Below are 16,119 nucleotides of genomic sequence, written 5' to 3' on the forward strand. Positions count from 1 at the left end.
TCCATTCTGCTTTCTTGTTGTTCCTTTTTACTTGCATTTATTGGTTTGGTGTGGGAGGAGGATCAAGGCTGTCGTGAGACACAGCAGACGCTATTATGCTCCCAGATCCATGATCCATACTCTAATTCCTTTTGCATCAATTTCTAGAGGAATGAGTTATTGCTACTATATCCTCGATTGATGGTTGTTTGAATGAATGATTTAGTTTCTTGCTGTTCCAATTAGATTTTGTTTCAAGCATTCATTTACTTTTGGGTTTTAAGCACTATACTGCGAAACATTACTCTTAAGTAAATAGCCGCCTCAGACATAGTACACTCTTGAAATAAAAAGTCGTCCCTAGGTTGATAATTAATGTGAAGGTAATTAGGAGTTCGAAAGACACCTTTTTATCGCTCCACAGCAGCCTCACCAATTGATCTTTTATTCGATCATTCGCATCTACCTTTCAATGTAATATCCAGCACATCTATGTCGCGCCCACATGGTGCTGGCGTTGCAGTTTTTATTAAAGGGAGCACATCCTGATTGGAGCCTAGCAGCTATCAAATCTACCATTATGAGTACAGCCACAAAATTGGACAACAAGAAGGAGCCAATCCAAAATGTATCAAGGAAAATAGAAGGTCCTTTTAACTATGGTGCAGGTCATGTTAATCCGGATGTGGCTAGAAATCCAAGACTAGTCTATGATCTATCACCCGAAAATCACTACAATTTTTTCTGCGCCTTAAACTATACTCCAACACAGATCAAGGCCATTATAGGAAAGGAATTCTCATGTCCAGCACGCTCATCTAAGATACATAACCTCCAACTATCCTTCCATTATAGTCGCAGAATTGCTGGGAACCGCGATTGTGAAGAGAACGCTGGAAAATGTGGCAGAGGGACATGTGACTTATAAAGCGGAGGTGACGGGTCCTCCTGGAGTTTTGGTGTCGGTGAAACCCACAGAACTTGAGTTTTCCAAGAAAGGGGATAAGAAATCTTTTACTATAACATTCCCTGCAAAATTTGATACAAAGTTTCATCATTCAAATTCAAAAAGTCCAAGGAAACATTACAAAAACAGGTTTGAGAAGAGAAAAATCAAAATCCATGGCTATATGAGAGATTTTCCATTTTTGAGAAATTCATTTGCATGCCAAGAAAGCACAAGAGAAAAACAATGTGTGGAAGAAGCTGATTGTGTGACTTGGAAGAAACGCAATGCATATACTAAGGGGTGCAGCGCACACCCAGGGCACGACACACATAGAGCCACCCCTCAGTTCAAGTTTTCAATGGGCGTGGCGCACACCCAGGGCGCGTCACACTGGGATTGGCACGTGACGCATAAGCCTGTAACGTGAATTTTCTGCCAATTCTTCTCCGAGTTGGATTTTGCTTGCTCGTTTCATGCTCAACGTGGTTGTGGTTGCAGTGTGAAGGAGCAGGAATGGAGGGAATTGAAGCATCGTGTTGGCAATATGAAGAGAATACAGGCAAGCATTCTAGGTACTGTAATTTTATGCACCTTGAGCAGATCAGTAGGGAACTGAGGCGGAAATTATTTGGAAGGTATAGACGATATGGCCATGGTTACAGTGGAAGCTAGAGTCAAACTCATAGCCCACGACTTTCTGCTGAATGACACCGTGGTTATAATGATCGTCCTATTGGTGGCCATGCGTATGATGAACATCCTCAAGGTGGTCGTGGTTTTGGTAGGAAAAATGAGAGGGATTATCCTGGTAATCATGATGATAGACAAGGGGTAGGCTGTCATTTTCTATGATACAGTATTTGGCCTTAGACGAGGTTGATTGCGTGCTTGACATGGGTTTTGAACCCCAAATTCGTAAAATTTCCCAAGAAACAGATATGCCTCCAGCTGGAAGAAGGCAGACCATGCTCTTCAGTGGTACTTTTCCAAAGGAGATATAGAGGTTGGCTTTGGATTTTATTTCAAATTATATATTTCAGGCAGTTAGAAGGGTGGGTTCCGGCACAATTCTGATTGTACAAAGAGTAGAGTTTTTTCCTGATGCTGATAAACATAGCCATTTAATGAATCTTATTCATGCTTAGAAAGCTGAAGGTACTCATGGAAAGCAATCGTTGACCTTAGTATTTGTGGAGACGAAGAGGGAAGCTGATGCATTGGAATGTTGGCTATCGTCAAATGGGTTTCTTGCAACAAGTATTCATGGAAATAAATCTCAACAGGAGCGCGAGCAGTCTTTGAGAAACTTCAAGAGTGGGGGCTGCACCTAGTTTAGTTGCAACAAACATGGCTGCATGTGGACTTGATATTCCACATGTGGCACATGTAATTAATTTTTATTTTCCAAGTGATATTGATGACTATGTCCACCGCATAGGGCATACAGGTCGTGCTGGTAAATCAGGGTTGGCAACTGTTTTTTTTTTTAAGTAACCTTTCTCTAGCAAGGCCATTGTCTAAAACTCATGCAAGAAGCAAACAAAGAGGTTCCAATGTGGTTATCTCCATACTGGGCACGCAAAGGCTGCCTTTTTAAACCAATGCGTTGTCAAGAGGGAGGAAGGGCACATAATCATACGTTTTGATCCTGCTAAACAGAGTAATGAATTTGTTGTGATTGGGTTTCACGTGGTATTAAAGGAGAATGGCAGCCGGTTGTGTTCATTAAAAGAAAAATTTTAATGGAAAACCATTTTTCCAGACGACACATGTAATAGAAAACTAAACAATTAGTAGAGCAGCCTCCATATAGATAGTCCATCAGTAGACAACTGAGATATCTTTAAAGACAACTGGTCAAACTTAATATCGTTTACCGGATGAGCTCTGGAAAGGTTGAAGGAATCATAATAGAGAACCTGTTAGAGCTTCATAAATTGGATAGGATGAGGATTAATAGCTGGTCTGTTATTCTTGATAGAGAGAATGAAAAGGATGTCAAAGGGTTTTTTTTTTTTAGGGATGATTGCTTAAGAGAGGGGTTATTGTGGCTTACCCATCATGCTCCTTTACAACCAAATGTTTATCCTTCAGACGTTTGAGATCTGGTTTTAGAGTCTCTGGACCCTCATTTGAACTCCCTCTTAAATGTGAAGCCATCAGAAGTGACACCGAGGGATCGTATTGTTGTTTTCAATCAGGCATTGGAAAGAACTGAAAGTGACATTGTTTCGCAGCTCAGAAGAGCGTTCTTGGTTGGCTGCCACTTAAAATTAATGTGTTTGATGATATTATGGAAGGTGGATTTCTAAACTCATATTTGTCCAAGTCTGGATGGAACGTGGTTTCTAACATTGATTCAATTGTTCATGCACTCAGAGTGTGCAAGCTTCCCTACTTGGGCTCAAATTGCAAGAATATCCATCATTGAATTTACATCCTCAAATTAGTGCATTGAATGACATCTAAGAATAGAAAACATATCTTGAGAAATCCTTATGTAAATATTCGACTGAGATAATCTTGGCAAGAAAAGGGGATTTGATGATGTTGATGGAGGGTGATTTAATGGTACATAACAACACTTCTTATGAATGCATTGGTTCTCGAAGTCTTATTATTCCAAAATGGGTTCCTATATATCGAAAAATTTACAATTGGTGGTTAATGCTATTAGCTAGTGAACCTGCTCCTGTTGCTTACGTTTCATGACCAGGCACCATTGTTTCAATAGGAAATGATGTGAAGAACCTTATTTCATCTACTCGTCAGGTCATTATCTCATCTGCAAGTGCTACCAAAGTGGAACCTTCATTAAATGAAATGTTTGAAGAAAGTTCCAAGGCTCTATCGAGGGGTTTAAGGTTGGCACCTAATGGATAGATTCTAAAATATCAATTCTTGCACCATGCAAAGGAAGGCAATCAAGAATTAGTGGTATTGGATAAATAACCAGAGAACTCAAGGATGCACCTGGGAAATCACCATATTTTGGTGGAAAAAGGTGGTTGGAAGTTAGATGGCCAAAAACGATGGATCAGAAACAGCACCTTTGCAGACATACTTATATTTTTTGCCAGGAATACAACCGAAGATCAAATCAACGGGTTTACTGTGGGAAGGTGCAAGCTGGCAGAAGGTTGCGAAGGCAATAAAGATAATAAGAATCAGAAGGATTCAATAAGACATGTAAGAGAAGAAGCTGTGAAATACGCTCAACACTTGCAGGATTTAAAGAAGAAACAAGGAATGATTAATGAAAAGGAGTGCTCTCCCAACATGGTGACACTCAAGTACTCAAATTTTTTACTAGCAACTGCTGCTGGCAAGGTGGAAGGAGGGAAGGGGCTAAATCCTGTTGAAAAAAAAAAATACCGGCATACACAATAGCTACTCTGACCCCTTGCTCGATGCTTTATAATTTCTTGGGGCATGAAATTACCAGAGCCTCAGAATCTAATTTTGATCACCCACACAAGGAGTGGATTGAACGGATCTTTCTTCAAGATCAGGGACCATCATTAACAGCTGAAAGGGTGCTGGACAAACTGGCTAAGCCGTTAACTAGGGAAGAGAATGAAGTCCAGGAGAGGTTATATTCTCACGCCTTCAAACAAGAGATAAAGTTCTTTTATGCTATGCCTTTGGAGCAGAGAACTTCGGTTCCCTTATTGAAGCAAGGTCATTCTGCCAAACACCGATATACCATTGTCTCAGACTTCGATTTATCTTGCACTGTCTTGGATTCTTCAGCCGTATTAGTAGAAATTGCAATATTGACGGCTCTTAAAGCTAAGCAAAATGATGGAAACATATTCTACCTGACTATAAGAAGATTAGACCTTATGAAATAAATATTCCACTAGGTCATGTCAGCTACTGGAACATGACACCAAAAGATCAGATGGACAAGAGACTACCAACTAATTATACCAAGGAACTATATGATGCAATGAATAAACATTTTGGCCTGAAAGAAAATGATGTTGGAGATATGATTATTGATACATCCGCATCAGATCATGGAAAAATTTGAAGATTGCCTTACACTTGAAAAGAATGTGATAATGCATGAAAATATAATGCCTGAGACACCACTTCAGAGCCCTGGTGATACCTCTACTGATATAGATAAACAATATCCAAGGAAAAAACAAAAATCATCATCAAAAACAGCTGGCATTAAGGCAACCTTGTCTGAGAACAATAAGATGATCATGTCAAACCTTAAGATGGCTGAGGAGGGGCGGATGAAACGTCATGAAAAATATTGTAATCTGTTTGAACGGAGAATGGAGATGGATGAGAAATATCTGAACCACCATGCAATGAATGTGCAACGGATGATCAATGTTGAGGAGCAGAAGGTGAAGAGCCAGAAACCATGAAGCCTAAATTAAAATGCAAAATACTTACCACAGCAGAAAGATAGGAAACCGACGGTCTATTTTTGACTGCAGTTGCAAAATCAAAGGGTCTATGTTCCACATTCTGTCTTTTAATTGGTTATCAACAAACAAAATGTAACGCTGCTCCTTTTTAGAGCAGACTTTTCCTATTCTCATGATTTTAGGTGAAACGACCCCTATTCTCATCGATCTGTTTTCCCATTCCTGAGTCTATTTATTGTGTGAAAATTTATATGTAAAGGTTTCGGAGTTTTGGCAAACAGTGGGAGAGCTGTGAAGGAAAACTTCACTGTACAGTTTTTGATAGGGATTTAATGAAAAGATACAGCTCTGACTCGTAAGATTCTTGTGGTGTGAATTTAGCATTTGTCTTTTCCTTTGTTTCATATGTAGTTCGTTATGTTTCCATTTCATTTCATAATCATTTATAAATGAATACTTTTAAGTGAGAAAGACAGAATCTAGTTTGTTGCTCTGCCTTGGGAAGGTATTCATGTTTTGTGTTTTCTTTTGTTTGATAAGGATTCATCTATTGCCCTTGTCAACCTCTCAGCATTCTTTGCATTCCATATAATTTCAAAATTGAATGTTAAATTTATTGCCTGTCTTGCGTCCTGAGATAATCTGTGTCTTGGATTTAATCTCCCTGCCCATGCTATTCTCGATCCCACGCTGCCCAGAAAACCCAGTGATTTATCAAATTACCCCTTTCCTATCCATTTACTAGCCTAAAATCAATTCCCATTTTTAGTCATCTCGCACCCGATTTCTCATTTTATCGAGATTGACTGGAGAGAGCCCTATCCTATCCTCATAGGGCTAGCTACGAGGCTGAGCTTGGTTTGATGTTGCCTTGAGTTTTTCCTTCTTCAGCCTGAGGCAGATTCGAGCGCTAACACCACCGTCAATTTCACTCCCTCAAGTCAACGACTATTGCGTGATTTCCATTCAGCCTCCGGAACTCAAACAAACTTAAACTCCCAATCATAATTCATTAGGTCTGCTATTTCCCAAGCCTTATCTACTTCAATCTCCGTCGTTCATCTGACCTTTCAATCCGATGGTTGTTGGTTTACCCGATTAACAAACCTAATCGGTGATCCTCCGCCGTTGATCAAAGCCCATTTGATCTAACAGTTAACAATGATATTGGACGAGCCACTTGCATGAGGATTAAGTTCCCGATAAAGTGATTTCCTCTCTCCTGCGACATGGTATGTGTCAGTCGATAAATGTAATCTGGTGACCACCCCGAATTACCACTTACGACTTTTTCTTCACCCGATAAACAACTTTTGTGAATAAACCACCTTTCTTCCTTGACTATCGCATGAGCTTATCGGTGTGTGATGATCATAGATCTTCATCGATCAGATGGTCGTGACGTTCCTCTAGATTCCTCTTTTGCTAACACTTAAGTTTAATCTCCGTCATTCATTTATTTCAGTTTATGTTGCGCGACTTAATATTGATCTTCCATCACTTTCAACCTCGTTCTTTGATCTCATATTCCCAATGGCTCTTGTGCATCATCACTTCATTTCTTCGACCTTCCCTTTACCTTGTTTTTAGGCCATTCCTTAGTGTTTTCTGTGGTTTCAGGTTTACTTCAGGTTTTCTGGTTTTTGGTTGTTCTACAACACAACTCCCTCCCGAGCTTAACTCTGTGTACTCTTAATCACTATCATCCTTGAAATTCACTTGGATCCTTTGATTAGATTCAACTATTAAACCCCGATCCTACATGCTTCCCTTCTTCTCTGTGTTTAGCTCGAACTTCACCTACATATATATACTATGCAGAAACTTCTAATTCACACATAATTCATAACTCCATTAATCAATACACACCACACAATTCAGAATCGAATTCTCTGTATCAATGAATAAATATTTACATCATTTCTTCTCTCAAGCCTGATTTTCAATATCAGTGGCCTCTTTTTCATAATCTGCTCGTAGGCTTACATTCAACCTCTTCACACTCTAACTCCCTAACTAACTAGCTATCTAACTTGACTAACTCTTTTTATGCCTTTTAGGCTTACATTCATACAAAAGGAGTCTATAACCAATTTCTGGTTTAGATCCTTAATAATTTCAACTAAAAACTAAGAATCCTCTGCATCCTATAAATCATGAACTAATTCCTAATTTAGGATCTACAATTAATTTCCAAATCTATCAATCCCTATGAACTCTTAACTATCCTGATTCTCTCATGTTCTCCTTCATTTGAGAACATTTACAATATGCCTCTCAATACTTAATTAATTCCTATTTCCATTGAAATCACTCAAAAGCCTCAATAACTACATTAATTTGACACTTAGGAAACCATCTTCCTTAAAGAAAAAGACCCCCCTATGTCTACTAAAATACAATTATTCTTCTAAGTTGAATGCTCCCGTCAGACTCCCCATGTAGAAAAAATTCATGATTTCCAGATCATGTGTCTTCATATGTTGATCGAAAACCTCTAGGGTCCCAAACATTAGTTTGTAGTTGTCTAAATGCTCTACACCTTTGTTGTTGCTCTATGTCTGTTGCCTTATGTTTCATCTTCCTCTCCTTGTCAATCAAGTTCAAGTTCCGATTGATCATCCTTCCTGCTATCATTTCCCTCATCCTAGACTGTTCATCATCAATTTCCATAATTCTTCAATCTCTATATCTAGCAAATCCTTAGGCTGGTCCATACTCTGCCACTTACTGTTACCTCTTTCTCTTTGTTTCAGGTTGTTGTCGTTGTTCACTAACTCTTTACACTATCGTTCTTCTCTTTGAAGTTGTCGAATTCTTACTCTTAGTCTTACTTTTTCTCCTACGCTTACTTTTTCTACCTCCCTTTCATCCTTACCCTCTTTCACGATTATCTCTTTCTGCATTGAATCCTGACTTTCCAGCATTCTCTCCAGCAATTGAACATCTTTGTTCCATGGATTAAATTATTCCACAGAATCCTCTTCTACCGCCTTTACTTGGCTACTCATCTGTACCAAATTTCCTCCAGCATCTACAACTAAACCTACACTTAGAAAACAATTATTAAAATCAGAAACATAAGGCCTCAATGTCTCTTCTTGCTTTGGAAAAACTTCAGTATGCTACTCTAATTTCTCCTCTTCTATCAGCACATCAGTATGTTGACTCAATCTCTTTAAAGAATTCTTTAATGTACTCTCAAGACTATCATTTAGTCTGCCCTCCACATCATCTACTCTAATGATGTCTTTCTGCTCTTATCCATTTTAGTGAACTCCTTCCTCTGCAATCACACTATCTGATGAAAATGGGATCTTGGGGTAAGCCCAAAATCCATTTTCTTGTACGAACCTCGATCCTGGGCCTGTGGGTTATGGCCCACAAAGCCTCGACGGAAGCGTTCTAAAACTTTAAAACAGAGATCTTCTTTAACTATCGAACCAGCCCTTTAAAACAATGTTTGAATGCGTGTTAAAACAACGATTCTATACGACTGCACCCCCGGTCTGATTGATCTGGTCGTTCACTATAGCATACACCCATATTAAAGAATTCAATGACCCTTCTTCAAATATTCAAAAGCCACAGCTTTACTTCAAATTGTCAAATTCTGCCACTGCATGGACTTCAAACTAAAGTTGTCCATTAATCAAGAATATCACCTCTGGTTGGCAGAGATACCCGATAATTGGCATGAGCTACGGTTTCTGCCAGGAATCCACGATTGAACGGGCGTCCCCACGCAGATCCAAAATCCCCATGAAATCCATAAAGCTGCTTATATGATTTATTAAATTAAATTACAAGTGACACGCAGCGGCAACATGACGAGGTGCAGAGTTCGAACCCCGCCAGTGGTGAACCACCCAACCAAAAGCGGGCAATTTGGCGATGTGATATCAATAACTATTTAAAGTGATCCAAATTCTGGCTTATGCCAATCCTCAACACTCGCTTTTCATACATAACGTTTAAACAATAAACGATTAACATATATATACAACAGTTACGCAAGCAATTCAAATCACCATTGATCATGTAAGCCATCAATGTCGATCGACAAGTTCACAACACGAAATTAAGCCAATTATCAAACACACATAAATGTAAACACCATACACTAAACCCAGGTTTATACATTCACAAAACAGTTACATACTAAGGCGTTTCAGCCTTAGAAACAAGCTCAAATTCGATTACATCTTGCTCTATCACTCAGGCTCTCTCTTCTTGAACAACTATTGATTCCTATAGATATATCTCTACCGCTGTTACATTGCATTTATAATAGACATGTTATATCGAAGGGATCCGATACTTATTTTCCTCCATCAAAACGCTCCATAATTGATGCGCGGTTGTTAATAATAGCAAGTCTTCTTGAGACATATCCGCTTTAATCCACTTTAAATATGTTTTAAGCAGATTTTCCTCCCATCGCTCAGCTTTGTTGTCCATGTCCTCCTCGCTCCACTTGGATTCTTCTTCAATTAAGAAGGGGGTTAGATGCTCCTGCAGCAGACTTGCGAGGTAAAAAAATTATTGATGACCTCCTGGTCATATACTTCTCCTGGTCCTCAGCAATTCTACCCACTGTATCTCTTGGAATTGCCTTCATGATCTTCTGTGAGATGCAACCAACCTCTGTAGTAACAGTCTCCTTCTGTTACACGATACCTCACCAAGCCCTCCGCACTCGGTCTTTTGGCATCCTTCTGGTTCTCTTCTCTGGAGCCAATTGAGCACACCTTGCTCTAGGTTGCTGCAAATCTTCTCACCTTCCGCTGTCGCCATCTACACAACAGTAAGACCATGAACTCTCCAGCTTTAACACAACTGTACGTCTTTCCCCTTCCGCTTGCATTCTTCTTCATTCTCGCAAGAAATCCTTTCCCTGCTCTGATACCACTTGACGAAAATGAGATCTTGGGGTAAGCCCAAAATCCATTTTCTTGTATAAACCTCGATCCTGGGCCTGTGGGTTATGGCCCACGAAGCCTCGATGGAAGCGTTATAAACCTTTAAAACAGAGATCTTCTTTAACTATCAAACCAGCCCTTTAAAACAATGTTTGAATGCTTGTTAAAACAACGATTCTATACGACTTCACCCCCGGTCTGATTGATCTGGTCGTTCACTATAGCATACACCCCTATTAAAGAATTCAATGACCCTTCTTCAAATATTCAAAAGCCACAACTTTACCTCAAATTGTAAAATTCTGCCACTGCATGTACTTCAAACTAAAGCTGTCCATTAATCAAGAATATCACCTTTGGTTGGCAGAGATACCCGATAATTGGCATGAGCTACGGTTTTCGCCACGAATCCACGATTGAATGGGCGTCCCCACGCAGATCCAAAATCCCCATGAAATCCATAAGTTGCATATATGATTTATTAAATTAAATTACAAGTGACACGCAGTGGCAGCATGACAAGGTGCAGAGTTCGAACCCCGCCAGTGGTGAACCGCCCAACCAGAAGTGGGCAATTTTGCGATGTGATATCAATAACTATTTAAAGCGATCCAAATTCTGGCTTACGCCAATCCTCAACACTCGCTCTTCATACATAACGTTTAAACAATAAACGATTAACATATATATACAACAGTTACGCAAGCAATTCAAATCGCCATTGATCCTGTAAGTGATCAATGTCGATCGACAAGTTCACAACACGAAATTAAGCCAATTATCAAACACACATAAACGTATACACCATACACTAAACCCAGGTTTATACATTCACAAAACAGTTACATACTAAGGCATTTCAGCCTTAGAAACAAGCTCAAATTCGATTACATCTTGCTCTATCACTCGGGCTCTCTCTTCTTGAATGCCTATCGATTCCTATAGATATATCTCTACCGCTGTTACATTGCATTTATAATAGAAATGTTAGATCGAAGGGATCCGATCCTTATTTTCCTCCAACAGAACGCTCCATAATTGATGCACGGCTGTTAATAATAGTAAGTATTCTTGAGACATATCCGCTTTAATCCACTTTAAATATGTTTTAAGCAGATTTTCCTCCCGTCGCTCAGCTTTGTTGTCCACGTCCTCCTCGCTCCACTTGGATTCTTCTTTGATTAAGAAGGGGGTTAGATGCTCCTGCATCACTATCATACTTTGAATTTCCCAGGAAATACTCTAGCAATTCAATTTATCTGTGACACTTCATAAGTACTTCATCATTACTTATGATTCCTGCATTTATACACAAATTATCAGTTTGAAAATTACAAGGTTCAACATTCTCAACTGCTACTTCACATATCAGTTCTTCAGACTAAATTTCATCTCCTTTCACAAGAAATTTTTCCTGTTTTGTCACAGCTTCAAACATCAATGTATTACTAAATTATTTCTACTGCAATAATTCACTGCTTTTCTCATTCAAGAGACATTCTTCAGCATTCTTTACTTTAGATTTTTTATCTTCTGAAAGATACTCTTCCATAATTTTAACAGTTTCAAAAGATTGCTCATCCTCTGCAAAACCTTTAATCACATCAAAATTATTAGATTCAACAGTATAAGGTTTTACATTCTCTTGCTGGTTTACATTTGTACAACAGTTCAGAAAATCATCAATAATTCCTTCTTCTTCACCCAGAACTTCACCCTGCTCTGGTTCATAAATGGAAAATTCCATTTCCAACTCAGCTTCTCTGAGTTTTTCCATCAGCCACTTTACTTGCTTCTGCTGTAGCCTTCTCTGTAACTTAGACCACTTCATTGGCTTCTTCTTTAATACCCAACCTAGTCTTTGGTTTTCCTCAAGTATCATCCTTAATACATTGATTTGTTCTTTCATTTCAACAATCTCTTTGTCAATTTCCTCTTTTGTCATTTTCCTTGGCGTCCTCCTTCTTCACCTTTCTTCTGATGTGGTTTTCCTCAGAATCTCTACTATGACTATTAGTAGTCATTTTCTCCTTCTCTATCTTCATGAGCTCCTTACTCACTTACTATGAGCTGAATTAAAGCCTCTTCAACAGAAATTCCTCCCTGCTGTCACTTACCTCACCAAGTTTTCCTCTGTACTTTGTCTTTCGGCAAGCCCTTGGTTCTCTATCTCTGGAACCTCTTTTGAGCACTTCTCTCTACTTCTTCTATGCTACAACTCATCTGCATCTTCTAATATCACAACTATCCTCTTGTATTTCAATCACAATGAAATACTTGGTTCTGACCCCCTCTTCTTTCACTTAGAAAGTCTTATCAACTTCCTTCATTACTTGACAATTCTACCCACATCCTTTATGGAATTTCCTTTGTGAGCCACAACAATACCTCTGTAGTAACAAGACTCCTTCTTACTACATATTTCTTACTAAGCTTCTCTCCTCTGAGCTTACTATTTTGACATCTCTATGGTTCTTTCCTTTTGAATGAATTGAGAACTTCTTGCTTTAGGTTTCTACAGTCTTATCACCTTCTTATGCTGCTACTTGTGCATCAATATAAAGACCACAAACTCTCTAATATTAAAATAAAAACATATCATCTCACCTTCAAGATCTCTGCATGATCTTGTTCTACCATTCTCCTGCACTTTGAATGGATTGTTCTCTGTTTCTTGCATCTGCAAATTTTTCTATACTTTTATCACTATTTGCCTACTATTTGTGAGATTAAAGTCTGATCTCCTCTTGCCTACATACACATCTTAAAACATAACTCTGTTGTAAATTTCTCAAAGACCTTTTACATAGAATTTCCTTATTCTGCTTCGATACCAAATGTTCCAACCATAATTCTACTATGATACCAAATTTTTCCAGCCTAAGTCGACAATACCCACATTATGCAAATAAAATTGCATTTCGATCGTCCCAGGCCTTAATCACCTAATCCATGGTGAAAACATTCTTAAACCAAGGCTTAATGTTCTTAATTAAGTGTTATGCAGAAACGTTATATTTGACTATTCAATAGTCTAAACCTTCATTAACCTTTCCAGTGGAATTTTATACAACCTCATAAAATTTGGTTAACTCAACATAACCTTTTAATTCATTTTATTTTTATTATAACCTCATAAATATAAATATACCATAAACCCACTTAACCTTACCTTTTCACTTTTCCACGGCCTTGACCCATTTTCTAAGGCTCACCTTTATCGGTTCAATCATCCACTGTCGATTTCACTCCCTCAGATCAACGGTTGTTGCACAATTTCCATTCATCCTCCTGACTCAAACAAACTTAAACTCGCAATCATAATTCATCATGTCCACTCTTTCCCAAGCCTTATCGGCTTCAATCTCCGTTGTTGATCTTACCTTTCAATTTGACGGTTGTTGGTTCACACGATCAACAAACCTAATAGGTGATCCTCCACCATTGATCAAAGCCCATTTGATCTAATGGTTAACAATGATATCGGACAAGCCACTTGCATGAGGATTACCCACCTGATAAAGTGGTTTCCTCTCTCCTACAGCGTGATACGTGTCACTTAATAAATGGAATGAGGTGACCACCCCGAATTAGCACTTACCACATTTTCTTCACCCGATAAATAGCTTCTCTGAATAAACCACCTTTCTTCGTTGACTATCGCATGAGCTAATTGGCATGCGATGACCATAGATCTTCATCCATCAAACCGCTACGACGTTCCTCTGAATTCCTCTTCCGCTAACACTTAAGTTTAATCTCCGTCGTTCATTTCTTTTACTTTATGCTGCGCGACTTAATCTTGATCGCCCATCGCTTTCAACCTCATTCTTTGATCTCATAGATCCAATGGCTCCTGTGCATCGTCACTTCATTTCTTTGACCTTCCCTTTGCCTCATTTTTAGGCCATTCCTTAGTCTTTTCTTTGGATTCGGGTTTACTTCAAGGTTTATGGTTTTTGGTTGTTCTGCAACAGAACTCCCTCCTGAGCTTAACTCAAGGTACTCTTAATCACTTCCATCCTTGAAATTCACTTGGACCCTTTGATTGGATTCAACAATCAAACCCCGATCCTACATATTGCCCTTCTTCTCTATGTTGTGCTCGAACTTCACTTGCATATATATACTATGCAGAAACTTCTAATTCACACACAATTCATAACTCCATTAATCAATACATACTGCACAATTCATAACCCCATTAATAAATACACACCACATAGTTGAAAATCAAATTCTCCATATCAATAAATAAATATTTACACAGTTTCTTCTCTCAGGCCTGATTTCCAATATCAGTGGCCTCTGTTTCACAATCTACCCATAGGCTTACAGTCAACCTCTTCACACTCTAACTCCCTAACTAACTAACTAACTAACTATCTAACTTGACTAACTCTTTTTATGCCTTTTAGTCTTACATTTATACAAAATGAGTCTAGAACTAATTTCTGGTTTAGATCCTTAACAATTTCAACTAAAACCTAAAAATCCTCTCAATCTTATAAATCGTGATCTAATTCCCAATTCAAGATCTACAATTAATTTCCAAGGCTATCAATCTCTATGAACTCTTAACTATCATGATTCTCTCATGTTCCCCTTCATTCGAGAACATTTACAATATGCCTCACAATACTTAATTAATTCCTATTTTCATTAAAATCACTCAAAAGCCTAAATAATTACATTAATTTGACACTTAGGAAACCAAATTCCTTAAAACACAAGACCCTGCTATGTCTACTAAAATACAATGATTCTTCTAAGCTGAATGCTCCTGCATCAGAATGCTACCTTCAATTTTCGATTTGTATGTAATGAATAGAATAATCTTATTTTCCTTACAGGTTTCAGCATGAAATCGTGTTCAGTTAACTCGATACGGTGATGGTAGTTAAAGATGAAACAATCAATGGTTTTATGTACTTATTTACTTATAACGAATTTCCCTTTAAATATGTCTTCTAACGACAGGGATTATTTTGATTTTATATTAGTTGGAGGCAACGGATGTATTTAGAGCGGATATACATGAACAATTATTCTATCATTGATATGCACCTTACATTTGAAAAGTTCAACAGAGCTTACCTAATCGTATGCTAGATTCAGGGCCACATCCATAGGTGGAAATTAAGATGAGCTTGTAAGCAAATTTAGTTAATTTGATTAACTTTTCTTGAAAGATTAAGGTTAAACCAAGTTTTGACTAAATCCTATGTTCTTTCATTTCAGTGCCCTATGAAAGGAGCTCACTGGGTACTTTAATAACTTATATTTCAATAGACTTCAACTTATTCAGCTTCGCTTATTTCATTTCAATTTATTTTAATGTAACTTCCTCTACATACGACCCCAAGTCATAGTCAATATGGTAGTGCCCAAGATGGGTTGTATTTGAACTACCGTTACACTATTTTGCATGCCAAATTGACTATTTCTTGAATGGCAAGTCACACGATCATCCCACTTTTGCTTTTCATGTTATTACAAAATCTTTATAATTGCTACAGAGGGAAAGATTGATAGATGACAGTAGGTGTCGTTGATCTTTTAGAACAAGATTGGTTGAGAAGTTCCAGATAATCATAGGATCATCTTGCTTTTTATTTGCACGAGACAAAGGAGTTCAAAATATGTTATTGCAATAGAGTGACAAGATAGATTGAAGACAACGAAAAAATTTAATATCTCAACCTCAATTATGTATTCTCACGGATAAAAGTGAGTTTTAAAAAAACAATATTGGAAATAGAAATATCTAGATTAAGTCAAATTGTGTTTCTCTTTAGTAAACTATGATTCTTTTATGAATGTATTTACCACATAGGAGAATAAATACATACATTCATAACTTGGTTAGTGTTTTAAT

General features: G+C 38.1%; 2 pseudogenes; both read left to right on the plus strand.

The window, feature by feature from the left end:
• The first annotated feature begins 484 nt into the window (after nt 1–484).
• LOC149214160 (DEAD-box ATP-dependent RNA helicase 52B-like) lies at nt 485–2,574 on the plus strand (annotated as a pseudogene).
• Nucleotides 2,575–4,739: 2,165 nt separating this feature from the next.
• LOC149214161 (uncharacterized) lies at nt 4,740–5,316 on the plus strand (annotated as a pseudogene).
• Nucleotides 5,317–16,119: the final 10,803 nt, after the last annotated feature.

Source organism: Pinus tabuliformis, chromosome 1_1 (genome assembly GCF_031772625.1).
Source record: "Pinus tabuliformis cultivar Carrire ecotype Pingquan chromosome 1_1, CPIR1, whole genome shotgun sequence".
Taxonomy (NCBI): domain Eukaryota; kingdom Viridiplantae; phylum Streptophyta; class Pinopsida; order Pinales; family Pinaceae; genus Pinus; species Pinus tabuliformis.